A 25,073-nucleotide genomic window follows, 5' to 3' on the forward strand; every position below is an offset into this window, starting at 1 on the left:
TTCGCTTCAAAACAGGTGTAGAAACACTTAAGCCCCTTTACTAATTTATTGTAGATTTTAAATATTTGCATATCTTATACTTTAGGATAGTGGGAGTATATAACATGAAACGAGCTATATAAACTTAAGGCATGTTTGGTATAGCTCAGTTCACATGCAACTTTTTTAGTGAAGCTGAACTGTTTTCGAAAAAGTGTTTGGCAAAATAATTTCACCAACAACTCATGAGGAAGAGAGCTGGGATAAGCTACTGTTTTCAGCTTCATCCCACAAGTCTTTGTGAAACTGTTTTTGAATGAGTGTTTGGTAAAAAAAAAACAGCTCACCAAGCTGGTGATCTCAATAATGCACCCTTACAGCTAGATGCCGTGTAATCTAGTTTGGGAAAGTCAATGCCATCATAACTATCCAATTTGGGAAAAAAAAGAAATGGAACTAGTCAAATGTCAGACGGAGAACATGCACAAACATGGCACACTACATGACCGTGTAAAAAGATACTAAGATGACAAAATAAACCAAACTTATATATAGACTAACAAGGCCAGCACCGTGGAACACAACACCTAAATATAAAACTAACAAAGCAGCAGCGCCGGCCGGCTTCAGCAGGGCTCAGCAGCAGCACCTCCTGCTCGCCGCTGCTGTGCTCGCCTTGGTAGCAGCCGGCAGCTGCCATGCCTTCCAGATCGAGGAGGCAACCATCGACGCCATCCATGCGGGCTTCGATCAACAACGGCAGCCTGAGACATCCGCAGCGCTCGTCCGGTTCTACCTGGACCGGATCAGCCGCCTGAACCCGCTGCTCCACGCCGTCATCGAGGTCAACCCCGACGCGCTCCGGCAAGCTGCGCGCGCCGACGCCGAGCGGTAGTACTCGGGCCGCCGCCGTCCCTGCCACCGCTGCGGCCGCGGCGGGCTGCACGGCATCCCCGTGCTGCTCAGGGACAACATCGCGACGCGCGACCGGCTCAACACGACGGCCGGGTCCCTGGCGCTGCTGGGGTCCGTGGCGAAGCGGGACGCCGGCGTCGTGCGCCGGCTGCGTCGGGCGGGCGCCGTGGTGCTCGGCAAGGCCAACATGGAGGAGTGGGCCAACTTCCGCAACTTGGAGGGCACCGACGGATGGAGCGCGCGGGGGGGCCAGGGCCGGGTAAGCTGCTGCCATTTTTCAGTTTGAGGAATCTGCCATTTTCCCAGCAGTTAGATGCTGCCTAATCCAGACTTTCTGGGTGATCTTCGACGTGTGACACAGAACCCGTACGTGCTATCGGCGGATCCGTGTGGGTCGAGCACCGGTTCAGCGATAGCGGCGGTGGCCAACCTGGCGGCGGTGACGCTGGGGACGGAAACCGACGGCTCCATCCTCTGCCCGGCGTCGCTGAATTCCGTGGTTGGGATCAAACCAACGCTGGGGTTGACCAGCCGGGCTGGTGTCATCCCCATTTCTCCCAGGCAAGACACAATCGGGTGAGTAATCAACTTGTTACAATTACACTAGTGTATTGGTTTGTGCGTGCCCAAGATCCAATGCGCCATTCTTAGTAGTATTTTGCAGAGTAACTGTGACAAAGGGCTCCATATATATATAAACAACTGACGAGTCAACGGGTAGTTTTACGCGAAAACAGTCATGGTGCCCTTGATCTACTTTATGGCATGTTTGGATTCTCGTGTCCGAAGTTTAGCTGACTAAAGTGGAGGACTAAAATTTTAGATCATTTTAGCTCACTTGTGTGGTCTAAAGTTTTGTGAAATAGTCTAAAGTTTAGACCACGCTTTAGACCTTCTATTTGAAGCCTCATGAGCTAAAGTAGTCTAAAATTTAGTGGACCGCGGGATTCAAACATGGCCTTAATTTCACTGTATGTAAGATTTACAGGGCTTGGGTCCCCCCTAGTTATAGCTAGTGCTTCAATGCCTACCAATCCTTTTACATAAAAAAAATTAAACTTCCGCTAGCAAACAAATTTAGGTTACCCATGATTTTGTGAAATAATTTGGTCTTGAAAACTAGAAAGTACTTGGATGTAATGATGTTTGTGCTTTTGAAACCTATGGTATTGATAAAATTATAGTCTTTTTAGAGTTTTAGAAACTCCACTCTACCTCTCTTTTTGGAGTTTTGAACATCTCTTATTCTAAAACAATTTTTTTATACTACAAATTTACAAAACCGCAACATCCATTCAGTAACAAGCAAAAAGAAAATCAGTTTGGAATTGTTTTTTTATTTTATATTATACTACTCCCTCCATTTCAAATTATAAGATGTTTTGGTTTTCTAAATACATTGCTATAACTATGTATCCAGACATATTGTATATATCTAAGCGCGTAGCAAAACTATGGATCTATAAAAACCAAAACGTCTTATAATTTAGAATGGAAGGAGTAATATAGATTGGTCACTATTATTCATAGAAATTGAAAACCACATCCAAAGGGTAGTTTCTACAACTGCCAGTACACACGAGGAATTTGTAACAAGCCAGCATTTATTACTTGAGGTGCACTTTCCATGCACATTGTGGTTGCGCCAATACCACATGCTCAAAATGTGCTTCTGGCTCAGGTACTCATGTTAACAAGCCTACATATATATTACACATCTTTTATGGTTTTGTCCATGCACGTTTAGGGTAAAAGGGATTAACCTAGAGCTGCTATGTTTCGAGCAATAAATAAGATTATAAGCCAGTTCTCACTCACCTAAACTTTCAAGATGGTACTACCTTGGATGGATAAACCAGTTCTCACAAACTTTGAAGATGGTACTACCTCGGATGGTAGAGGCTGGAACATTGTTCCATTATCTAAAAATATTCTTCTTCTTAATGAAATGACACGCAGCTCTCGTGTGTCGTTCAAAAAAAATTATCTGAAATTATGAGCCAACTACTAGGCTACTAATGGATGGTTATTTTATGGGCTGACACCATCGGTAGCTCATCATATATGTGGCGAAGGTACTATAAACAAGCTACTAATGGCCAGGGTGTTATAGCTGAAATGACAATTGCCTCTAAAGAACAAAACGTCTCAAAAAATTGTTTCTATAACATATTTATTCGACGTTAGAAAATAATGCACAATAAGTAGAATTGTCTCCCATCAAATAAAGCAAAATTAAATTATTGCAATGTTCAAATATCGAACAAAAAGAACTCATGATATTGGCAATGTATTATTTGCTTTACTCTTACTGCAGGCCAATTTGCCGCAAAATTTATATATGTTTGATGCAGTCAAAGTGCTGGATGCCATTGTTGGTTATGATGTCCATGACGCGAGAGCCACAAAGACGGCATCCAGGTACATCCCTCGAGGTGGATAAATGCAGTTCTTGAGAACTGATGGCTTAAGAGGCAAGAGAATTGGCATACCCAACGGATTTTTCAATTATCCAAATGGGACCGTTCAGCAAGTGGTTTTTCGTCAGCATCTTGACACAATGAGGTACTGAGTTTGAAACTTGAATTAGAACATAGTAATTATCTCTACTATAATGGATCAATCAAAATTGCACTGGGCCCCCAAGGAAAAAGTTCCCTGCTAAGACCTCTAACCATTGTACACCTAAAAAAATACACACAGTAATTCATCTGCATTAAAATCAAGGGCTAATAAGACACCTAAACTAAATTCGATGACCACGGTTAGATGTGGGATGCCAGGCTTCTCACCCCCGCGCCCTCCTCACATGCCGCACGCCGCGACCCGCCGCGACTACGATTTAACGCTCGAAGCCAATCATCACAGAATAAAAAAAATGCGTTCATAGTTCAACGAGTTGTACCCGAGGTCAAGAGACTTGAGCAGCCCAGCTTCACCGATGTCCGCTGGTATCTCCCCTTCGAGGAGGTTGCGGCTGAGGTCCACCACACAAAGTGAGCTGCTCCGCGGGAACCCGCTGGGCACGCTCCCGGAGAGCAGGTTCCCGGAGAGGTCCACCGACCTGAGCGACGGCAGCGACCAGATGCCATCAGGAACCGAGTCGGTGAGCCGGTTGCGGGAGGGGTTGAGCGACACGAGTGAGTCGCAGGACGCGAGCGACGCGGGGATGCCGCCCGAGATCGCGTTGCCCGAGAGGTCGAGGGCGCGGAGGCGAGGAGGCAGCGCGTCGGGGAGCGTGCCGGAGAGGCGGTTCCCTGGGAGCGTGAGCGAGACGATCGCGTCATAGTGGAGCTGCGCCGACCGCGGGAGGTGCCCCGCGAGCGACGTGGCGGGGAGGTCGAGCGCGGCGACGTGGCCCGTGCGCGGGTTGCAGGAGACCCCCGGCCAGGCGCAGGCGTGGTCGGCGTCCTCAGACCAGGGCGCGAGGCGGCCCGCCGGGTCGGAGAGGCCCGACTTGACGACGACCAGCGCCAACACGTCATCGCTCACGGTGGCGGCTGCGGCAGCCCCGGCCAACGCGGCGAGGAGGACCAGGACAGGGAGGAGGAGGAGGCGGAGGCGGAGGTGGGAGGGAGTCGACATTGCCGCGGCAGCGGCGATGGAGGAGGTGGAGGTGGGCGACGAGATCATGGGAAGTGTTGGTTCATTGATTGGACTAGAGCGGCGGTTCGCGGCGCAGATGCACTATTGTCTGCTGACTGCTGTCCTTGCTGCCGGGTTGTTGGTTTCGTCGGGGGAGGGGGGGTGGGAAATCGCTTGCAATTAATGCTCCGCTGGCCACTGCGCAGTGGGGCCACCGTCTAGCTCGTGTTGTTCACTTGGGAAATCGCTTGCAATTTATGCTCCACGGGCAATCGGAATGCCAGGCTTCTCACCTCCGCGCCCTCCTCGCACGCCGCACGCTGTGACCCACCGCGACTGTGATTTAATGCTCGAAGCCAATCATCACCGAATAAAAAAACGCGTTCAAAACCTTCCGGGCCGTCGCCGCGCCGTTCGACGTTGAAACATTCCGATCGCCCACGCCCACGCCCTTCATGGAGAGGAGGAGGAAGCCACGGTGCCCGAACGCGCCCACGCCCTTCGCGGAGCGGAGGAGGAAGCCGCAGTGCCCGTATGTCGTGGCGCGGCGCAGCCGATCGCTCGCGCCCACACCCTTCGCGGAGGGGAGGAGGAAGCCGCGGTGCCTGGTGAGCTGGGTTTGAACGACGGCGAGATCCATGTGGCCATCGGCGACAATGTCCAGGTACTTAATTATAAGTGTAAATCTCTCATATATGCCATGAATCTTAGTCACTGAAATTTGCAATAGCATCTTGCTACTCAGAGCGCCGACCTCGAGTCGTCGCACAACGTGCAACCTTCATCTGCCTGAATGACGGCAATCTTTCATTGCTATATTGCCTCAGTTTGCCGGACATGGTGAGGAAACCCTGCTGCCCATTGCTACTGCCGGCCGGCCGGCCATAACCCCGGTGCCGCGACGAACGCGCAGCAGGCCACTAAACTCGGGTGCCCAGTTGCATCTACAGACTAGCCGGCAAAAGATCTGGCCGGCCACATCTCATTGTTAACGCAGGTACTTCACAATGTCTACTATCAGTATCATAGGGACTCTGAAGTCTGATAATGAACGATTTCCAATGTGACAAATACTCTACATTTGTTCTAAAAACTCTGGGAGTGAAAAGTTGCAAAAAATTAGCAGCGAACCAAAGGAGCTTGATGGCTTGACCCTGGCAGCCTGGCCTGCAGTTAACACACTATGTTACTACTAAAAAAAAGTAGAAAACATGTGCTCTGTTTGGTTTCAGTTTCAATTTTAGTCATGTGCTAGAATCTAATAATATGCAAAAAAAAATTTGCATTGAGTTCAAATAAAGTATCTTCGTAAATATGGAGCCTTTTTCTTTCTCAAGTTTTTTCATATGAGAAGTCACTTCTTTTTTCCACCATCTAATGGATTAGATGTCGACAATATTTTTTTCATTCTAGATCAATATCTACTAGTGCCAGTGTGCAACACTGCAACTTGACTGATATAAAAAATACTAAATAATATTCATGTGTTGCAAATGTCAGAATTCCTTTTATTTGTGAACTGAGGTACAATAGAATTCTATATACAACTCAATTTACCAAAACCAAAAGTTCGGTATTCAGATAGGACAAGAGTAACTATCCCATGATCAATAATCCTGGTTTATTTTAATTGTTCTGAATTTTATTGCATGACTATGATGAATGCTTGAGCTACATATCAGTACTCACTTTTGGGGTCTGTCTATATAAAAGAAAAATAAGTAGAAGGAAAGAGGAAAAAGATATACCTCCCTTGCATGTTTTTTAAGATCCTACTATGTGGTCCTCCTTGACTTTCATGCTTTGAAGTTCCAGTCATGTGCTCTGTCTGGTACTCTAGTTACAGATTCAATTACTAGCACAACTTATAGCTAACACAGATAACATATGTTTCCGTCTTATTTTTGATGCAAGGTATGCCAATTTACGAATCTGTTAAATTTGTATTTGACACATAATGTCAAATTAGTTCTGTGCCAAACCAAATATTCATTTAAATCTGTACCCAGTTATCTTATCTTTGAGGAAACTCTGCTGCCCGACGCTACTGCCGGCTAAAGATCATCACTGGTACTTCGCAATGTCTACGCCCGGAGATACACGCGATGCGCTAAGCGATATCACCAATATCGCAGATATGCTTTCAGTATAAACAACACTAAGTTTTGGATGTTTACACAGACACCTTTCATTCAGCGGGTTGAACGGAGATGTATCATTTTACTTTGCCAAACCCAAAGCACTCGAGTATTTGTAACTACATGTTTTCAGTCACGTTAATTCTGCAGTGAATTTTAGTCAGTGAAGATAAATTTGTGTTTCTGAATTTTAATATATTTTCAGGAATTTATCACATAATAGGTTGGAGGGCTTAATTCCTGATGTCCTTTCACAGTTGCCATCTCTCATGGTTATGTGAATTTTCTAATCCCTGATGACTTTCATGTCTTATAGTTTAGCTATAAACAATTGCTAATACTAATCTAATCATTATACACTACTGAAAAATGATTTTTAGACTGGTCCATAATTTTTAGGACTACACTACTTGATTTATGATGGAGGCGGGCACCTGCTGGATGCCCGGCCTGCAGCACCAGGATTGCCGCTGCCATTGCTTACTCTTTGTGAGTTTTACTAATGGGTATGATTTATGAATGACATGTGTCAGGAGCTGTTACAACGACAAAATTAATAATTTAGTTTATTATCTGCCATGTACAACTATCAACTTCACTGAGGATGAAATTCTTGGCGGACATTTTGAAGAGCCGTGGAAATGAATGTTTTGACAGCTTCCCTAAAGATCTCCAAGTCATGACTAAGAACTTAGGCAGAATGTAACTTAGATGGTTAATACGAGAAATAACTTTACTATGCCTTCTTATGCAAAAGTGTTTCTCGGATTGTAAACATGCTCAAATACAATTGTGTAAAAGTTGAACTATGAAAAAAAATATTTGTTGTTTTCATGTGCATCTCCAAGATAAAGCTGTGGCGTTAGCACGAGCATTATACTAGTGTAGTTAATAATAATATGTAAAAAATTGTACACCAATCTGAAAAGGAACTAGGAAGATAAGAAGCAAATTACTAGAATATATTTACCATTTGTGTGCTTTAGACGAAAGTGATTCCATTTCCTTGCAGATACGACTACCTTCCTACTCAAACACATGACTATTTACAATCATCTTACACAATATGTATTGGTAATATCTACATAATTCCATGAACCATTAGTCTAGAAAAAGGAAGGTACACATGAACCATTGGCTAATACTTCCTTCGCCTCAAAAAACTTGATATGTTTTAGGATTTTTAGGACAGATTAGTACTTAATCAAAATTACTCATATACTCTTACTTGTTGAAGGTGAACCATGCTAATTAAGGAATGCATAGAGATATTGTAACCTGATATGGATCAAATCTATTGTCCAAGAGCTAAAACATCAAATTTTTGGGACATTTTTTAATCCTAGAACATCAAATCTATTAATTTTATCCTCTTTGCTGAAATTATTTTTGAGCATCGGATTAACATATGACTATGATCTGTCCCTTAAAACACAAGTACAAAAGATATATAAAATCATTCACTACTTGAGAACAGCCTTTAGAACGATGTCCTAATTTAGCATTAGCCTCGATATTTTTTATCCCCGGGACTAAAGGACCCTTTAGTCCCGGTTGGTGGACTAAAGGTCCCTGCCCAACGGTCGTCCGCGGGGCATGGATCTTTAGTCCCGGTTTGAGTGATGCCCCGGTAATAAATATTAATCTTTAGTCCCGGTTTGGCTCCCTAACCGGGACTAATTATCCCAGCCTATACACCGGCTCATTTCTTCCTCCCCGAGCCCGAGCCATTCCATTCAAACTCCCTGCCTCTGTTCTTTAGCTTGCTGTTGTTCTTACTCTCTCCCTCTCCATTGGTGTTGCTCTTCGATTTTGGAGGTAACAAACTTAATCCTCTTATGTTTTATCAGTAGCTTATCTCATTTTGCGATGTAGATGCATATGTAACTTTATATGTTGGACTTTATTATGATTTTATATGTCATTTTTAGCTCAAAATCACATGATGATTTGCATATATGTTTGGATAAACAAAAGTTAAATTAGTTCATCAAAATCATGCCTCGCTGGAGCACGCGCCATCCTCGTCCCCGGTGGCTTACGTGATCTTAGAATTAATTTTTTCATGAAATGAAAAACTTAGAAAATTGTTAGAAAATTGTAGAAAATCCGTACTAGTTGAACTTGTGGACCGTGTTCAGCTCGACGAGCATGTTCTCTGCCGAGCGGTAGCGGACGTCAAAGAGGAGCTTTGATTCTACGAGGGAGAGCGGCAACGGTCGTGGAAGACCGTGTTCCCTTTCTCGTAGAATCGGAGATCTTCTTTGGCCAAGTACGGTGTCGTCCGGTGGATAAATGCTCGCCGAGATGATCACGTAAGCAAGGTCAACTAGTACGGATGGTTATTTATTGAAACATGTTTTTGAGCTATAATTTGATGGATATTTGATAACTTCAGACCTACAAATGTCATCTACAAATGTTACTATCCCCGGCAACCTAAACGCCCGCGAGCTCGCCGATATCGAGCAGGTCACTTAGAATTATTTTTTCCATGAAATGAAATACTTAGAAATCATGCATTTTATTTTTTAGAATTAAATTTTCCATGAAATGAAAAACTTAGAAAATAGTTAGAAAATTATAGAAAATCCGTACTAGTTGAACTTGCGGACCGTGTTTATTTTGGCGAGCATGTTCTCTGCCGAGCGGTAACGGACGTCAAGGAGGGGCTTTGATTCTACGAGGGAGAGCGGCAACGGTCGTGGAAGACCGTGTTGCCTTCCTCGTAGAATCGGAGCTCTTCCTTGGCCAAGTACGGTGCCGTCCGGTGGAGAAATGCTCGCCGAGATGATCACGTAAGCAAGGTCAACTAGTTTTGTTTAAATATATTATTTTAGAAAATATGAAATTTACACTAGTTTGCAAAAAGAAGTATAGAAAGTAGATGACAACTGGTACCAGATCCTCGGCCTCTCGTTCGGTTGCGAAACGACTGAGGCCAGAACTCCCTCTCATTATCTGCGGCAAGTGTAAGCAGAAGATTGTGATGGAGTACCTAGTCAAGAGACAGGGACCCAACAAGGGTGGTGTTTTCTATAAGTGTCTGGATCGCGATGTGAGTTTCTTACGCATTTGATTATTATGGCTAATTGACCTGCTTTTCTTGAATATTTTTGACTAAATATTTTTTGACTTTAATTTTAGTGGGAGGGCAATGGATGCGATGGTTGGTACTGGGAGGAAGATTATGCTACATACGTGCAGAATTCGGGTGCGCTTGAGGTAGCGGCTGCTGATGATGAGGCAATGAGCCAGCAGGAGAAGCTTATTGATATTCAACAGAAGAATGATTTGTCTGTTCTAGTTGCGTACGGTCACGAAATAATTATGTTACTGAAGTGCATTGTAGTTTTAGTTTGTTTAGTGATTGTTGGGATTACTTACGTTATAGCCAGGCTTAGTTAATTAATCAACCGTGTGTGTCACCTATGTTGTGTAATAAAATACTTAATTATGTTCAAGGTTTTCATAATTTGTCGTGTAATGCAGATTATGTCACGCCATTGGATATACAATGCCGATCGCCGCTCCTAAGACTTCATTGAGGGCATGCACTATTTCTTAGGTGTGGCCAAGGCAAATAAGCGGGATGGTTTCATGTGCTGTCCATGTGCCATATGTAAGAATTTAAAGGAATATTCAAGCTCAATGAGTCTTCATTCACATTTGCTTAAGTCAGGTTTCATATCAAACTATATATATTGGACTAAGCATGGAGAAAGCGGGGTCATGATGGAAGAAGGTGAAGGAGAAGATTTAGACATTGATGACATTATTGCTCAGTATGGTGCCTTTGATGATACTACAATGGGGAGAGATGAAGAAGAGGTAGCGATAGAAGATGATCTCGGTGATGCTCTTGGCGATGCCATTCGTGATGCAAAACAAGAATGCAAAAGTGAAAAAGAGAAAGTTAAGTTCGAGCGCATGCTTGAGGATCATAGGAAGTTGCTATACCCAACGGCTGAAGAGGGGCAAAAAAAGCTGGGTACAACACTGGAATTGCTACAGTGGAAGGCAAAGAATGGTGTATCCGACAAGGCATTTGGAAATTTATTGAACCTCATAAAGAAGATGCTTCTGAAGCCAAATGAATTGCCCACCACTACGTACGAAGCAAAAAGGGTTGTCTGCCCTTTGGGATTAAAAATCTAGAAGATACATGCATGTCCTAATGACTGCATTCTCTACCATGGCAATGAATACGAGAATTTGGATGAATGCCCGGTATGTAAAGCAACGCGGTATAAGATCAGGCGCGATGATCCTAGTGACGTCGAGGGTGAACAACGTCCTAGAAAGAAAATCCCTGCCAAGGTTATGTGGTATGCTCCTATAATACCATGCTTAAAACATTTGTTCAGAAATAAAGACCATGCAAAGTTGTTGTGGTGGCATAAAGAAGACTGTAAGGTAGACAATATGCTGAGACACCCAGCTGATGGATCCCAGTGGAGAGCGATAGATAGGGAATTTCCAGAGTTTGCAAATGAGGCTAGAAACTTAAGGTTCGCCTTAAGTATAGATGGTATGAATCCTTTTGGGGAGCAGAGCACTAGTCATAGCACTTGGCTAGTTACTCTATGTATCTACAACCTTCCTCCATGGTTATGCATGAAGCGGAAGTTCATTATGATGTCGATCCTCATCCAAGGTCCGAGGCAACCTAGCAACGACATTGATGTCTATCTAAAACCATTAGTTGAAGAACTTCTAGTTTTATGGAACAAACCAGGTGTACGTGTCTGGGATGAGTACAAACAAGAACACTTTGACCTACGAGCAATGTTGTTCGTAACAATCAATGATTGGCCTACTTTAAGTAATCTTTCAGGTCAGACAAACAAAGGATATAATGCATGCACATATTGTTTTGATGACCTTGATAGTATATATTTGAAAAAGATGTCGAAAGGTCATGTACCTTGGCCATCGTCGATTCCTTCCTTTGAATCACCAAGTAAGAAAGAAAGGTAAGCATTTTAAAGGTAAGCCAGACCACCGGAAGAAGCCTCATAACCGAACCGGGGAAGATGTACTCGCAATGGTCAAGGATGTGAAAGTAGTATTTGGAAAGGGACAAGGCAGCGAATCTGTTCCCAAAGATGCTAAGGGACACGCACCCATGTGGAAGAAGAAGTCCATCTTTTGGGAGCTACCCTATTGGCAAGTCCTAGAGGTCCGCAACGCAATCGACATGATGCACCTGACAAAGAATCTTTATGTGAACCTGTTAGGATTCATGGGTGTGTACAGGAAGCCAAAGGATTCACTTGAAGCATGCCAGGACTTGCAGGGCATGAAAGAATGAGACAACCTTCATCCAGAGAAGACAGATAATGGACATCATTACTTAAGTCCTGCTAGCTACATGCTTAGCAAAGAAGAGAGGGACAGCATGTTCGAATGTCTAAGCAGCATCAAGGTCCCATCAGGATTCTCCTCCAATATAAAGGGTATAATAAATATGCCAGAGAAGAAATTCCTAAACTTAAAGTCCCACGACTATCATGTGCTTATGACATAATTGCTTCCAGTTGCTTTAAGAGGAATTCTACCTCCACATGTACGTCTAGCCACCGTGAAGCTATGTGCATTCCTCAATGCAATTTCTCAGAAGGCAATCAATCCAGTGGAACTAGCTACTCTACAGAATAATATGGTTCAATATCTTGTCAGCTTTGAGTTGGTGTTCCCTCCATCCTTCTTTAATATCATGACACACCTCCTAGTTCATTTGGTGAAGGAGATTAGTATTCTTGGACATGTGTTCTTACATAACATGTTCCCCTTCGAGAGGTTTATGGGAGTCTTGAAGAAATATGTGAAAGTCCGTTCTAAGCCTAAAGGAAGCATCGCCCAGGGCTATGGAACAGAGGAGGTCATTGAGTTCTGTGTTGACTTTATTCCTGACCTTGCCCCGATTGGCGTTCCCAAATCGCGACATGAGGGGAGACTCAGTGGTAAAGGAACTTTAGGGAAGAAAACATATATTGGCATGGAAGACGATTATTTCAATAAAGCACACTACACAGTTCTTCAGAACTCGTCATTGGTGCATCCGTACATCGAGATACATAAGGAGTTCTTACGATCCAAGTTTCTAGGGAAGACTGAAGTTTGGATTAGGCGTCAGCACATGGAAAGTTTCAATGGTTGGTTGCGAAAAGAATGTCAAGGCGATGACAATATTGATGAGCAACTGTATTTGTTGGCTAGGCAACCATCATAGCATATCCTTACGTACCAAGGGTACGAGATAAATGGGAATATATTTTACACAGTTGCCCAAGATAAAAGGAGCACCAATCAAAATAGTGGTGTTCGCATAGATGGCACAGATCCAAATGGGAATATACAAACATATTATGGCCGCATAGAAGATATATGTGAACTAGACTATGCACCTAATTTTAAAGTCCCTTTGTTCCAGTGCCAATGGATGAAGCTGACTGGAGGAGGGGTAACAGTCGACAAAGAGTATGGAATGACAATAGTGGACCTCAACAATATTGGATACAAAGACGAACCATTTGTCCTTGCTGCCGATGTGAGTCAGATGTTCTATGTGAAAGACATGTCTACAAAATCAAAGAGACAAAAAAATGAAGACATCAACTCAATGATCAATGAGCCAAGTCACACATGTCACACATGTCAGAAAATAAATATAGTGGGAATTGAAGACAAGTCACATAGTTAAATGATGTCACACATGTTAAATGAACATCTAGGAAAATAAATATAGTGGAAATTGAAGACAAGTCACACATGTCAGAAGATTATGAAAGAAATGTCCGAATTCCACCCTTCATAGTGAAGAAAGATCCAAGCATCATGTTAAATGATGAAGACACTCCATGGTTACGACAAGATCATAACCAAGGGTCATACGTCAAGAAGAAATTCACTGTTGTGCCCGCATGATATAATGATGCACTGTTATGACATAGTTTTAGAAAGTCTATATGAGATTCAATAATTTATGACTAGTGTTTGATAAAACTTTCTCAAATGGTAAAATAAGCTATGTAACAATTGTAGATCTTGCTGAGATGATCAAACTTGGTATTCAGAGTTTTTTCATCTGAGGTCATTTAGTGTCTCATTTGAGCAAGTTTGACCAAGTCAAATTTGGTCAAATGAAAAAACAACACTTTGACTCTAGTATTATGAACTCTAAATGACTTAAAATTGAAAATTTTTGAATACCAAGTTTGTTAAAATCATCAAGATATACAATTGTTGTTTTGGTCAACTTTCCATTTGAGATAGTTTGTACGGTTCAAATTTATGATTTTTAAATTTCGACGCCTACAAACTAGTTTTCGGAACCCTAGATTGTCTCAAATTGAAAAGTTTTGAATACCAAGTTTGTTCAGCTCATCAAGATCTACAATCCTTGTATAGGCCATTTTTTATTTGAGAAAGTTTAAACAAAATGTAGTTCAAATTTCACAAGTGTGTGACATAGTTTTAGAAAGTCTATATGAGATTCAAGAATTTGTGACTAGTGTTTGATAAAACTTTCTCAAATGGGAAAATGAGCTATGTAACAATTGTAGATCTTGCTGAGATGATCAAACTTGGTATTCAGAGTTTTTTCATCTGATGTCATTTAGTGTCTCATTTGAGCAAGTTTGACCAAGTCAAATTTGGTCAAATTTAAAAACAACACTTTGACTCTAGTATTATGAACTCTAAATGACTTCAAATTGAAAAGTTTTGAATACCAAGTTTGTTAAAATCATCAAGATCTATAATTATTGTTTTGGCCAACTTTCTATTTGAGATAGTTTGGATGGTTCAAATTTGTGATTTTTAAATTTCGACGCCTACAAACTAGTTTTCGGAACCCTAGATTGTCTCAAATTGAAAAGTTTTAAATACCAAGTTTATTCAGATCATCAAGATATACAATACTTATATAGGCCATGTTTTCATTTGAGAAAGTTTGAACAAAATGTAGTTCAAATTTCATAAGTGTGTCACATAGTTTTAGAAAGTCTATATGAGATTCAAAAATTTGTGACTAGTGTTTGATAAAACTTTCTTAAATGGGAAAATGAGCTATGTAACAATTGTAGATCTTGCTGAGATGATCATACTTGGTATTCAGAGTTTTTTCATCTGAGGTCATTTAGTGTCTCATTTGAGCAAGTTTGACCAAGTCAAATTTGGTCAAATGAAAAAACAACACTTTGACTCTAGTATTGTGAACTCTAAATGACTTCAAATTGAAAAGTTTTGAATACCAAGTTTGTTAAAATCATCAAGATCTACAATTGTTGTTTTGGCCAACTTTCTATTTGAGATAGTTTGGATGGTTCAAATTTGTGATTTTTAAATTTCGACGCCTACAAACTAGTTTTCGGAACCCTAGATTGTCTCAAATTGAAAAGTTTTGAATACCAAGTTTGTTCAGATCATCAAGATCTACAATCCTTATATAGGCTATGTTTTCATTTGAGAAAGTTTGAACAAAATGTAGTTCAAATTTCATAAGTGTGTGACATAGTTTTAGAAAGTCTATATGAGATTCAAGAATTTGTATCTAGTGTTTGATAAAACTTTCTTAAATGGGAAAATGAGCTATGTAACAATTGTAGATCTTGCTGAGATGATCATACTTGGTATTCAGAGTTTTTTCATCTGAGATCATTTAGTGTCTCATTTGAGCAAGTTTGACCAAGTCAAATTTGGTCAAATGAAAAAACAACACTTTGACTCTAGTATTATGAACTCTAAATGACTTAAAATTGAAAAGTTTTGAATACCAAGTTTGTTAAAATCATCAAGATCTACAATTGTTGTTTTGGTCAACTTTCCATTTGAGATAGTTTGTACTGTTCAAATTTGTGATTTTTAAATTTCGACGCCTACAAACTAGTTTTCAGAACCCTAGATTGTCTCAAATTGAAAAGTTTTGAATACCAAGTTTGTTCAGCTCGTCAAGATCTACAATCCTTATATAGGACATTTTTTATTTGAGAAATTTTAAACAAAATGTAGTTCAAATTTTACAAGTGTGACATAGTTTTAGAAAGTCTATATGAGATTTAAGAATTTATGACTAGTGTTTGATAAAACTTTCTCAAATGAGAAAATGAGCTATGTAACAATTGTAGATCTTGCTGAGATGATCAAACTTGGTATTTAGAGTTTTTTCATCTGAGGTCATTTAGTGTCTCATTTGAGCAAGTTTGATCAAGTCAAATTTGGTCAAATGAAGAAACATCACTTTGGCGGGCTGCAAAAATTTTAGGCCTTCAGTCCTGGCCCAGGCCAGGAACTAGGACTAAAGGGTGGGAGAAATTGCCCATCCAAAAATACCTTTAGTCCCGGCTGGTAACACCAACCGGGACTAAAGGATCTTTAGTCCCGGTTGGTGTTACCAGCCGGGACTAAAGGGTCCTGGCCTATATATATCGAACGGTTCCTCTGTTCATCTTCTACTTTTTGATCTAACGTCGATCTCGTCGTCTCTGCCGCATCGAGCTCTGTCGCGCCGCCGTCGTCGTCTGCCCCCGCCCGGCCTCGTCGTCGAGCCCCGCCCGGCAGCCGTCGAGATCGTCTCCGCCGTACGTCGTCCTTGCGCGGCTCAGCTAGGCCCTGTGGCCGGCCAGCACGCCCGGCCGCCATGGCGCCCCTAGCCTGTTGCACGCCCGGCCGCCATGGCCATATTTTTTAGATACTTTTTAGATAGTTTTTTTAGGTAGTGTTTGATATATATGTTAGATTAAAATGTATTAAAATTTAATTAGTAGTTTATTCTTAGTTTTTTAGATAGTTTTTTATATATGTTAATTAGATTTAAATGTATTAAAATTTAATTAGTACTTTATTTAGATAGTTTTTTGTTATAGTTTTTGATATATTTAGTAATTATTATTCTATCTCTCTATATATGTGTTAGATTTAATTTTTATTTAGTAATTCTATCTATGTATATATGTTAGGTTTAATTAGATTTAGTAATTAATTCTATCTAGAGATTCTATATGTATACATATATATGTACTTAATTATTTCTATATGTATATATACATGTACTTAATTATTTTCATGTGTTGAGAGAGAGAGAAAATTGTATTTAGAGAGACATTCTATGTGTTATCACATGCATATCTAGAGATATATACATATGCACTTATTCTATGTGTTGAGAGAGAGAAAATTGTATCATTCTATGTGTATATATACATGTACTTATTTCCATGTTTTTGGATCGAAAGTGTTTTTTATTGGATTCCAAAGCCTATACCTTATTATTGTTTATCCTTATGAAATATTATGTGTTATTATATTTAATTGGATTTAGTAATTCTATATGTGTTATCACATGTACTTATGTTATGTGCCATAGTAATTCTATCTATGTGTTATCTTGAAGATACAAGTGGCTGCTCCGGATGATAACTTGAATGATGACATAATGGCGAATATTATCAACGCCGGCACCAATGTGGATGTAGATGACATGAGTCAGTACTTTGCTGATTATGAGGATATCCTGAATATGCCGGTGGTTGAAGATCAACAAATTGTCGCGCAAGAAAATACTGGCGAGGTATATTCGATTATCTATCATCTCTTATAGATGCATGCATACGTATATTTGTTGTTAATCGTTGTGTTTCTACTCATGTAGCCGATCTCTAGATCTACATCAACCACCGGCAAGAGTAGGAAAGTCCGAGGGCCAAAAAAGCCATTAGAAGGCCATTTCATAATATCAGAATTCGACACCAACACTGGCAAACCATTGGGACCACATGCTCAGACATATGTCAATCAATGTGGGTTCATTGTAAGGGATAGGATCCTAGTTAGTACTCGTGAATAAAAGCAGAAGATATCTGCTCCTAATGTTAGTTTTATATCTGATCGTGACAAGAATCTAGCTTGCAGAGATATCACTCAACATTTTACATTACAAGAAGATGATGCTTTGAAAAAGCTAGTGAGGGATTGGACAATGAAGAAGAATGCAACATTGTTCCAGAGTTGGAAGAAGACATTGTATAAAAAGTTTATCTTGAAGAATGAAACGCCGAATTTCAATGCTAAGGCATTTGTCAAGTTGGAGTCCCATTGGGATGACTTCGTACAATACAAGACATCTCAAGAGAGTGAGGAACATGTGATGAGGAATCAGTAGAATGCCCAGCAGAAGCAATACCATCATCGCATGGGATCAGGTGGTTATAGGAGTGCTATTCCCAAGTGACAGAACCTAGAAGCAGAGATTACTGCCAAGGGAATCATACCTGAAACAATAGAGAAGAACTGGCCTCAACGCGTGAAGAATTGGTTCTACGCTCATGGGGGAAGCCTAGACCCAGACACTGGCAAGCTAATTTTCGGCCAAAAAATTGAGAGAGCAACACAGAGACTAGCTCGTGATAGGGAAGAAGCTGATAGTGGTGTTTTCAAGCCCAACAGAGAAAAGGATGAATTGACATATGCCCTAGAGAATCCCAAACACGGTGGTCAAACAAGAGGCTATGGAGCGGTTTCGTGGCTACAAGCATTCCCAGTAGACAGGGATACCTACAGAAGCCGCCAGAGAAAGAAGGATGAGGAGGTAGACCGAATCCGTGTATTGGAGCAATTTGTTAATGAGTCACGACAAGCATTGCTTGAATCACGTGAACGAGAAAATCTCTTAAGGCAAGAATGCAGGAGGAGATCAAGAGGCAAGTGCAGCTAGCAATGAGTCAAATGCAATCGCAATCAACGTCGAGAGTCACTATTAGCCCCGTTGGTCAGATGAAAAGCAGTTGTGCTTCCACGGAGCTGCCAGTTATTCAAGGTGATACTGGGTTGCGCTTCCCTGTTGATGACATTACCAAGCCTCTAACAACATATGAGCTGCACATTCTAGATGGTAATAATGCATCAATCATGGTGGCTGTCGGGGTTGTATCTCCAATAGACCGAACGAAGACACCAAGAATCCATGGATCAGTTATTCAACCTGGATATGCTAGCGTCTCGGTCGATAGAGTGCTCAAAGGTTACAGCAATGTTCCTCTTGACATTGAAGGCGGTGATGGGGAGAAGACACTAGGAGAAGCAGAGAAGACATTTATTCAATGGCACAAATGCTTCATCATCATTCCTGGGGCGCCACCGCTTCCCCTACCTCACCCTAGGTACGAATGAAAGTGAATGAAATATTATTTTCTATTAATTTTATATTGGCTTCAAAAATAATTCACCCACAACTTGTTTTTGTAGCAGGGTCTCCCCCTAGCCTAGCCCAATCATTCATTCCCCATCTCATCACAGCATCGCGGGGGGCGAGACGACTTCATCCCCACGGTGATCTCCAACTCCTACACCGGCCCCATCGCCTCCACAATGATCTCCAACTCCTACACCGGCCCCATCGCCTCCACAACGATCTCTAACGCCTCCACGCCGGACTCCAACATCGGCCTCATCGCCTCCACGCCGGTCTTCAACACCGCCCCCACCCCCTCCACAGCGACGCACTACAAAGACGTCTAAGGTCCCGGCGGCAAAGAAGACAAAAAAAAAGAGTTATTTCTCAAGAAATACTTCCTGAAAAGACTGATGAGCAAATAGCAGCTGAAGAAGACAAAAAAGTGAAAGATTTTTTTATAGATATCCAAAAGCAGAGACAAGCGAAGCTTAAGGAGAAGTCATACTTTTACATACCACGAGATTAGCTGAGGCAGAAGGTCGAAGCTCACAAGAAAAAGGTGCTTGAAGTTCGTAAGCCTCTGCCACTATCAGACTATGACCGCTCCCTCGTGAAGTCACATGATGCACATAAGAAAAGGAAAAGAGCATCAGGGAAGGATGTCCCACAGCTCGGACAACAGAAGTAACCAATGCAAAATCTTGTTGTTGCTAATGAATATGGTTCCAACATAGAAGTCTATCGACCAGACAACTCTGGAGAAGTGTCGGTTCAAGACCTTAATGCTTTTTTTGAACAAACTAGTTTAACCTTGGATCAAGTGACGGGCAAAGCTCCAATCCAGAACCTGAAAGTTGATACCTGGAAGACTTATAAATTTGGCAAAAGTTTGTATAACCCTGCGGCTCTAAATGAATTGGGTACGCAAATGTACTTGCTCAACAAGTGGTACATGCAGGCGTGTGGCAGGGATGAGCAGTGGATCTTTGTCAGATTTAGAGACCATCATTACTTCCGTGGCAATGACATCTTACATATTAGTTTCGAAGAATTGCATCAACTATACCACTTGGACGTTCTGGACAAATCAATCATTAGCTCCTTTTGTTTGTAAGTGATTCTTACTTTTATTTAATAAACTCACTTCCATGCGTACGTGTATATAATTATCCTCACATGTAACTTATATTTATATACAGATTCCAGATGTCAGAGCTCCAAAGAATACAAGACACCAGTGTTGGCTTCATTGATCCTTATATCGTATTCAAAACCGATATTATTGTCAAGGAGCACTGGGTATCTGAAGCACAGACGAATATCATGAAGTTCTTCGTGAAGCAACACGACAAGACAACAATACTTTTCTCGTACAACTTTGAGTAAGTGTTAATAATAATGTAGTCTACATATTTTATGTAATATCAATACAACTTATATGCATGTACGTGTGTGTATAAACCAATGCATGTCTCACTGGATACTCATTGTCATTGAGTTAAACTCAAGTCAGTTAGTAATCTTGGACTCATTGAGAAAAGAGCGAGCACTATACCAAGATATGATAGACATTATCCAGGGATAATTTCGATCTCTCGCGCATAACTATTCTTGAATAGACTTTGCCATAATTTATTAACAATCGTACATTATTGGTCGCACAAGGTTTGGAAAGAGTTTATTCGGCAACACCGCAAGGATTGCAAGGCACCACTTAATGTAGTTGAAATACCAGTAAGTTGTACTATATATACTTCCCCACGTGTTTAATTACTATATCGTACTTCAATTTACGTGTGAGATGATGAGAATAATCTTCTTCTCGTATAGTGGTGTTTGCGGCAGGAACCAGGTAATAACTTATGTGGACACTATGTTTGTGAATTTATCACTGCATACATAAGAAGAACTCCTAAAGATGTCATCAGAGTACGTATATATCAATTTTTTATTTATTTTTAAATGAATATATATATATATATATATATGTATGTATTAATACTTTTCCTTTTATTTCAAATGCAAGGTTGAATGGTTGAAACGAAGGGTCATGCAAAAAGACCATCTGAAAGCAGTTCAAGAGTCAATAGCAGGATATCTTTTAGAAAAAGTGCTAAATCCCAACGGCGAGTTCTACTTTGATCCTAAGGAACTAATGATGTAAATTAAATGTTTATTGATATCGTTATTTTCGAGAACAAGATTATGAAAGTGTTGTATATATACATATATATCTATAATATATATAGTTTCATACTTTATTCGAATATAATAATGCTCGAGATGAGAATTAGATGTAATTATATGCGTGCGTGTATTTATATTAGCAGCGTAGAATACGTACATAAAAACATATTATATATTAAACAAATATGTGTAACTGAATTGAAAATAAATTAAACAAAAAAAAGAAAAAAAGGAACCTTTAGTCCCGGTTGGGGTTACCAACTGAGACTAAAGGGTGCGGCCATGTTTGCTCGGCTGGAGGGCCTTTAGTCCCGGTTGGTAACACCAACCGGGACTAAAGGTCCCTCTTTAGTCCCGGCTCGATGACCCGGAACTGAAGGTTCCACCTTTAGTCCCGGGATCGTTGTCCCGGCGCGGTAACCGGGACTAAAGGCCGTTACCGCCCGGGACAACAAGTCCATTCTATAGTAGTGATTCCATGATATACTTAGCAATTACATTTTATTTTGAAGGAAACATAGAGCAGTCCTGATTGAGAACATAGACATAGCAAATCTTAGTGTCATATTAGATGTTCTAAGCAATGGTGAACAGATTGCATTACCAGCAGAATTCAAGTTAAGCCTAAACTCTTATTTGTCGGATTTATCATACACTCCAGTCCGTTCCTTGGCTGAAATAATAGCATTCAACAGTGATCATCCCATTGAGGTATGGTTTCTCGAAACTTTCACTTTCTGTTTATTTTTTTTATCCTGACACCACACATTTTAGTCTGAGCTTGATCTGGATTTACATTCCTTGGGGCATATTTTGATCTGTGTTTATAGTGTTTGAAAGAAGACATGTTTTGATTTGTACTTCCAGTAAATTATCTGAAAGAGGACAACAATATATTGGAAAACCATATATTTAATGGATTACACATGCGTCAAAGAAAAGGTCCATGTGCACTTAAAGGTATATATGAAGATTAATTATAGATCTATGAAAATTAATTATTAGTGAAGTAAATGTCCAAGTATAATTGATCAGACAATCTTTTCAAATGTTTCACAAGCTTGAAGATTCCGAGAGCTAATTTCATAGAAGGTACCCTAAGCTTGGAGAAAATATCATAAAACTATATTTTCAAGAAATGGTTTCTTCATTAAAACTAAATTGTCATTGGCAACCTATGCCATTAAGCGGTAATTATATTGAAATTAATGGAAACTTCCTTCATAAAAAAAATGCCACCAAACTGTACTTTTGAGAAGCAACTTCACAAAACTAAGATTCAATTGTCCTACCTTATCATGGCATTTCATATCACACAAAAGCTATACTTAAGGGCTTGCAAATGTGTAGCTTTATGGTATATGGCAATGGCAGTGTAGCTTTATGAAATGTATTCTTGAAAGTGCATTTTTCATAATAATATGTATATCAAGGAAAAATGAAAGTTTAGTGAAAATGGGTTCTGAAAGTATAATTTGCAAAAAAAAATATTGTAATGTAATCTTGTAAAATTTACTCACAATCCAATTATTCCAGGAGAGGCTCAAAGAATTCGGGCAGCTTATCTTCCTCGTCGCTGAAAATACTACAGGCATTGGTGCGCCCGAAAGATCCGCAATACAGGAACTGAACAAACTGTCAGCTAACGGATTGGAGAAGCTGATGAAGGAGCTGAAACTGGATGCTATTGTGACACCCAATGACAGCGCTGCCTCTGCTCTTGCCATTGGTGGCATGCCAGGAATCACTGTCCCTGCTCGATATGGTAAACTGGGAGTCCCATTTGGTATTTGCTTTGGAGGGTTGAAGGGCTATGAGCCGAGGCTTATTGAGATGGCTTAGACGGACTCCAACAACGTGACCCAAACTTAAGACTCATTTCATAGTTTAGGTAACACACAGTGAAAAAGTTGTATACCCATAACTTAGACCTCTCCAACGGAGGCGACCCTCTAAATCTGCCATCCCCGACGCTTGTTCCCACTCGCGGCGGCCCGTGACCACAGCACTGAAACAGTGAAACCCACAGCCCTGGGCACAAAGATAGCGGCGATGAGGAAGGGCGCCGCGGTTGGCACCGGACCGCCTCTCGAGCGGCGGCCGTCCTCGGATCCGCGCTCTCCCGGGGCCACCCTTCTCCTCGCCCCTCCGCGCCGCGTCGGATTGCGGACGCTTGTGCTGGCGACGGTGCTGCGGCGGCGGGGGCTGGCGTCGGGGACCGTGGGGGTGGGGTCCGCGGCGGGTTCTGGTCGCGGACTCGTGGGCATGGTCATCCTACGCGGGATCTGAGCCGCCATTGACGGGTTTTCTTTGGAGCATTTGGTGGCGGATGTTTTGTTTTGGTATGCTCTCTGCCTCTTTGACTCGTGGCGGCGGCTCCCCTGAGCTCGCGCCCGGCGGCGGACCCCCGACGCTCTCACCTTCGTCAACTCATCCCGCGGCGGCCCGCCTCCTCCACTCCACTCCTCCCTGAATCTGCCTCGCCACGCCGCGCCGCTCCGGGCGCTCCTCGCCTCGAGCCCGCCTCGCCCCGCCGGCCGCGCTCCGCCGCGGACCCGCCTCGCTGAGTCGAGCCGGCCGCGCCCTGCCCCGACGGCTCCTACGGGCCCACCACTGCATGTTTGCGTCGTCTCTCTTCGAAGACGCAGAATTGCCTTCCCACTCACCGAGTATCCAGAATGGGTATCTGGTTTCGGTCTTCCGTTGGAGGTTGGTTTTGGGTACGCAAAACAATGTGCATGTCGCATTTTGCGTCTGGATCACGCCATTGGAGACAGTCTTATGCGTTTGAGCAAGCTACCCGAGTACGAAAGACTCCCACTTTCACACCATAGTACGTATAGAGGATAGCTCGAAACATGTACTTTTATGGTGCGAAAGAGAAAGAAATAAAGTATTTTTCTTGTACTCATGTTTAAAACGTGTGTGCAGTGCAGCCACAGGGATCCCATTTAATGCCCATTTCGCCTTGGAATATAAAATGAAGTAACAAACAAATCTTTCGTACTCTACATGTCATGGCCCAGCAGGAGGAGCGTATGCTTCACGTGTTTTAATATAAGCAAAATTTTATCGTGCTTGGAAAACCAGTGCCACCCATTTGAATAGATCAGATAGCTATAAAATAAGAAAAATTAACGTAGAAGAACTTAAGTTGTAGGTCAGAATTTAAAATATATGGGTCCAGAACCAAAAATATATGAGTCACGAATTATTTAGAAAACAAATTTAAAGGGTATAATAGTATTTTCAGCCGCTTATCTTCCTGCGCTAGCTCTATCTCCTTCAAGCGAGCTCTATCTCCTTTGTGTCTCTGCAGCTGCCTCCGTCTCCAGCGCCGGCGGCACGGCTCACGCGACCCTGCTGGAGCACCGCAACAGCGCCGCGACGTGGCCACGCAATAGAGCAGAGCTGCCTCCGGGCATCTTACTCGTGGGTCGCGGGTCGCGGCGTGCAGCCCCACAGCAGCATCGCCGCGACGCAGCCCCGCAACAGCCCCAGCCCGCCTCCGGCCATCTCGCTCGCGCCGCTTCGCCCTCGCGCACCCCAGCAGCGGCAACGGCCGCTACGGCCCTCTCACTCTCCACCACCACGACCTCCTCCTCGCTCAGCCACAGCCGATCCTCCTTCGCTTCACCACCTCCATCTGATTTCTTCCATGCAGTCCACGGGCTGCCCAGCCTGCTTTCCCCACCACCACCGGGCCTTATCCACGGACAGCACGGGCCAAGAAATCCCCGCTTACCTGCATTGGTCCACCGCCGGCGCGGCGCCAACGACAAATCCTAGGCTGCTGGCTGCAACCTCCGCTGGCGGTGTCACGGTGGCGCGACGCGTCCCGCAGCAACCACAACGCTGCCGCGACAGCGACGCTCCGCAATAGCGACGCCCCACCTGCGGCCATCTCAACGCGGCCCCGCAGCAGCGACGCCCCGCCTGCGGCCATCTAACTCGCGCGACACCTCGCCCTTACGTAGCGAGGCTGTTCCCCAGATTCGTATCCTCTCCCGCAATTCCCTCCCTCTCGACGTGCAGGCGGCGTGGCGGGCTGCGGCCCCATGCGAGCGTACTCACCATGTGCGGGCTCTGGCGCA

General features: G+C 42.5%; 1 pseudogene; it reads left to right on the plus strand.

Moving 5' to 3' along the window:
* Window positions 1-363: 363 nt before the first annotated feature.
* LOC136495569 (probable amidase At4g34880) lies at window positions 364-23,813 on the plus strand (annotated as a pseudogene).
* Window positions 23,814-25,073: the final 1,260 nt, after the last annotated feature.

This window comes from Miscanthus floridulus, chromosome 12 (assembly GCF_019320115.1).
Source record: "Miscanthus floridulus cultivar M001 chromosome 12, ASM1932011v1, whole genome shotgun sequence".
In the NCBI taxonomy this organism is placed as follows: domain Eukaryota; kingdom Viridiplantae; phylum Streptophyta; class Magnoliopsida; order Poales; family Poaceae; genus Miscanthus; species Miscanthus floridulus.